The sequence below is a fragment of the Chelonoidis abingdonii genome, chromosome 1, assembly GCF_003597395.2.
Source record: "Chelonoidis abingdonii isolate Lonesome George chromosome 1, CheloAbing_2.0, whole genome shotgun sequence".
NCBI classification, from domain to species: domain Eukaryota; kingdom Metazoa; phylum Chordata; order Testudines; family Testudinidae; genus Chelonoidis; species Chelonoidis abingdonii.
Window position 1 is genome coordinate 239609661 of NC_133769.1, and position 5042 is coordinate 239614702.

Here is a 5042-nt window from a genome sequence, read left to right on the forward strand (position 1 = left end):
GCAGCAGAGATGTTATTGGAATTACACAGGTGAGATCTGGCCCTGAGGTGTTTGCATAACAAAACTTCATAGCGCACAACTCACACTGGGCCGATCACTGCGGTTGCACTGTACAGTGGTACTCTGAGCGGTCAGGAGTTATACTACAATCAGCACTGATCACATTTTTCTATTGTCTTTGCTCTTTACCAGGAAAAGCAATTTTATGACATACTTGGACACAGTCGCGCTACCAACATTATCCACGAACAATACCTCAATAACACAAACACTTTAGGTCTAGACCCATACAAACTGCACCTGTTGCCGGTTTCTGGTGGTTTCAAAGTCACACCAGCATGTGAACAACAATAGAAGGCTCAACAAATTATTAAAAGGGATCCAGCTATTCCTAATCATTACTAAGCATTCTGATTTGATAAATGTTTTTGTAACTCATTTTGTACGGGTCTAATGCTGCTCAAGATACAATGATATCTGAGGAACAGGCCCATGAGTAGTTGTGCGTTCTTCAGAGAGTGCGAAGGTATTATCAGGGTCAATAAATCGAATGCTGCAAAAAAGCCCATGTTATTCTCTCTGCCTGTGATTTGGTTCAATATGGTGGAAAATACAATTCCCTATAATAAAGGAATACTTTGCCACCGAACTGTGCCACAATGGCCCAAGCTAAGGCTGGATTAAAATCTTACTTCAGTAGTGCTTTTTTCAAATGAAAAATGATTTTCTATTAAATAAAGTTTCCACAGAAGGTTGTCTGCTTTCCATGAAAAATTTCAACTTTTTTGCCAAAAAAAGAAACGCGCCTTAAAAACATTTAAGGTTTTTTTTATAAATATTCTAAATTAATATATGAGAGAGGGAGAAAGAGAGGAAGAGGGGAAGAAGCTCAACACAAAAAGAGCCTTCTTAGGATAAGTTAATGAATGAGAACTAATTTAATGCTGCATTTCTAATTTGGCTTTGATGAGAGAAGATTTATTAAAAAATAGCGATGTGGGTCTTTTCCCTTCATACTGAAAAGATTGATATTCTCTGAACCTGTATGTCCGGAAATTTTTTCAAACTTGTTACCGTAAAATTATGTTCCAGGTGTCATGCTAGAAGGAGTTACCTTTAAGCTATACTGGCAAACCCCTCCTCGAGTCGCAGCGGTTTATACTGGCAAGAGACCTGTGGTTTGCTGGTATAGCTTATACAAGTTCCCGCAAACAAAATCAGCTATATCACAAAAGCCAATGTTATGATGGCCCATACTTCTAACCCCCCAGTATCGAAATATCCATAAAAAGCACACCTAACCAACATTCTTATCACCAGAAGTTGGTAGTTGTACAAACCAGCCTTTGCCACGTATTCTAATTCACACTTGGATAAATGATCTGAATTTCAGAGCTCTCTGCCCCCAGCTTCCACTGACAATGGGAGTTATAGTGCCCCATCACTTCTGAAAAAGAAGCCCAGTTAATTTATGGTTGTCTAAACACGGATTTAGGTGGAATTAGGCACCCAAGTTTGATTCATTTGTCCATAGATGCCATTCAGATCATTAACCAGCCAAGTTTTCATTTACTTAAAACCTGGAACTAGATTTTGAAAGAGGTGGAAAAACTCTTAATTTTTGCCATCCACTCACCAACCTGGTCTCCTTTGTGGATGCATGCTTCAGAAACAAGATCCTAGCTGGCACAAACAGCCTGAGTATTAATGAACTACTAAGGCTCACCCTATACTGTCCAAGAATTTATTTGCATGTAAGCGCAAATTTCTCTAAATGAAGAGATTTGCAGAACATGTGATTTTGTTTTTTCACAAGATTGTTGCATGTCTACACTTTCCCAGCGGTTGATGCTACTGTGATGGATGCAGACAGGTAAATCACAGTTAAGACCCACTAATCGCCTCAGCGCATCTCCAGTCGACTCCGTTCTCCACCAGCATGCGAAGATTAAGGTAAATCGACAGGAGAGGCTTAGGACAAGAAGTAGGGCTTAAACTGAAGCAGGCAACTTAGGTTGGACATTGGGAAAAACTTCCTAAACTGTCAGGATGGTTAAGCACTGGAATAAATTGCCTAGGGAAGGGTTGTGGGATCTTCATCAACTTGGAGATTTTTACGAGCAGAATTAGACGAACACCTATTGGGGGATTGATTCTAGATATATTAGCTGCCACAAGTGGAAGGACTCGTGGACTAGCAGCCTCTCAGGTCCCTTCCATCCTACATATACTGATCTATACCTAGCTGGATTTACTCAAGATTCAGGTTTTTTAAGTTTCTTAGTTCCATTTATTACATTAACTAAAGATGAAGAAACCATAAGGTTTTCTTATTTTTATAAAATGGATAGTAGGTTCATGGCGATGAGGATTTTATGCCTATATTGCATAGCATAGTGTCTTTTTCCTACTGCACTTTATCTATAGAGCATTAGTTATTCAGGTCACACTTTTCACTTTAGCAGAATTGTAAGATTCGTTTTTGGCTCTGCATGTTAGCCTTAGGTCTGAACACATGGACATATGTGGGGTTAATACAACCTGGGAAGTGGATTTTTGGATCTCGGGCCTGACCCATTGTGAAAATCAGAAGATACTATACTGCTCATAATATCTAGCAGTTTTGGGTTGTAACTATAATATGTTGAATCTTCAAGAATCTATTCAAGGGTGTGTTGAAAGGTGTCTTTGTACTCAATATCTCACTGTATTTCCTTACAACGTCACTCTGCTTGATATTCTTGAGGTTCAAAAGGTTTGTGTCAGCTCTTGTGTTAGAGAGCGCATTCAGATGTCCCTGTTTTCAATATGTCAGGCAGTCCACCTACTCCATGATTTGTTTTGTAGACTCCACATTTATTTTCTATTTCTAGGTTATATTTCTTATAAACCTGTAATTCAGTTTTGTGGCAGCTAAATAGACTCTCTGAATAACTTCTGCATGTTAGTGTCAGATATCTTCCTAGCTGAGATGCTTCTCATGATTTTGCTCCACTGACGTTATCATTTTCATGTAGTCAGGGACCAGTCCTAGCCATAGGGCAAATAGGCAGCGCGTAGGGTAGCCAATTTGCTGGGGCACCACTTGCTGCGGAGCTCCAACAGATGGGAAGAGTGGAGGCATGGTCAGAGCGGGCTGCTGGGTCCTTTAGAGAGAGGCAGAATTTCTGCCAGTCTGAGGAGGATTCGCTGCTGGGGTCTTCTGGAAGGGGAGCAGGGAGGGGTTGGGAAGGAGCTCACCTGTGAGTGTGAGCTCTTTGCCCGCTGTCTGAGGTGAGGTGAGGCAGGCTCTGTGGCTCTGGAACCTAGTATCCTTTGTTGTCCGCCCATAACATTCATTCTCTCCCCGCCTGCTCCCACGAAGCACCCCCCCCTTTCTGCCTTGCCTCCCAGGGCATCCTCTCTCTCTCCTCCCCTCCGCCTCCGTCAGGGCTGGGTTGGGTGAGGTGCTGGGAGTAGGTGGGGGGTAGGAGGCTGGACTGCGCCTGCCTGCTGAGAGAATGAAAGTGAAAGTACTCACTTCCTCGGCAGTGAGCACGAGTGGATATGTCACAGCCGGGCTGGTTGGGGTTCGCCAGATGTGTTGAAAAATCAATAGGGGATTGGGTAGGGTGAGCCGATATCCCTATTTTATAGGGACAGGTACTCAATTTTGGGTCTTGTTCTTATATTGGCTGCGCTTTTTACCCCCCCCATCCTCTGTCTAATTTTCACACTTGCTGTCTGGTCACTCTTAGGTGGAAGCGTAATTGTGGGCCTATATAGACAAGGCCGCCAATCATCAGGACTGGCCTATTAAAAATCAGGACATGCTGGATCTGGTCACCTAGCTGGGAGCGACCCTTTTCCCCGCAGCTGCAGCTGCGCGATCCATCTCACTGCCGGGGAGGTGCACAGGGCGGATGAGCTGGCTGTGCTCATGGGGGGCGTGCCCCCGTCCCTGAGATCGAGATGGCTTGTGCTACTGTCACCATGTGTCGGGCATAAGGTGTGGTGGATGTGCCGCTATTTGAGCGTGTGATTGCCTGAGGGTTTGCTGGCTTGTCTTGCCACTCTGCACTCCAAAGGTGGATTTTGGGGCCTACTTACGCTGGTTGGACCAGCCGAGCTGGGTGGGGGGGGAGCCAAGCATGAAGGCAGTACTGTGTTGCCATTTGATTGTCATTTAAGCAACTTGTTTGCCAAATTCTTTGCTAACATATGAATCCAATTTCAATATTTTTTTTAAAAAAAACAATATCTTAGCCAAAAAACAGAAAATTTAAGTGTTGGACAATTATTAGTGACCGGTTTGGTTTGAGGCAGGGAGTTGGGCAATTTTCATCAGAGAATACAAAAATGTTGACTGACTTCCTGATAAGTGCTGCTCCACAGCAACGGCTTAATATGCTCATTCTGCGTTACAAGTGTATAAAGCAGGGGTTGGCAACCTATGGCACATATGCAAAGGTGCAGGTGAGCTGAGTTTTTGATGTATGCAGTGGCAGGTTGAGCGGCTGCAGGCCAGCTCACTGCTCTGGGTTCCAGCTGCTGCCCTTTGCAATTGGGATACGGCGCTGGCTGGCCGCACTCAGATCCTGCTGCTGGCGCTGGGGGACCCCAAGGAACCCGCCAGCTGGCAGCCGGGCTGAAGCAGGCGCGGCGGAACCACTCAGCCTGCTGTCAGTCGTTGGGGTTTCCATTCACTCAGCGGCAGCGGGCTGAATGGGCTGGTGGCGCGGTAGCAGGGCGTGGGGTTGACGTGGGGCTCAGTCTGCTGCCAGTCTGGGGTGGCCAGGCAGCACTCAGCCTACTGGCTACTCTGAGTTCGGCTGCTGGCCCGCTTGGCAGGTTCAGGAGCTCACCAGCTCCGGCCGCGCACTCTGCTCTCGTACCAGCCCTGGGTGAGCAGAAATGCCCGCGGCTGTATGCGGCTGAAGAGGGGTTGGGCGCGGATCCTGGCTGGCAGGAGTGGTGTCAATCACGGCCCAGACCAGCAGCGGGCTGAGGGCAGGGCCTGGGATCCTTTGTCTAGGTTTCCAGTCACCAGCCCGCACTCGCCT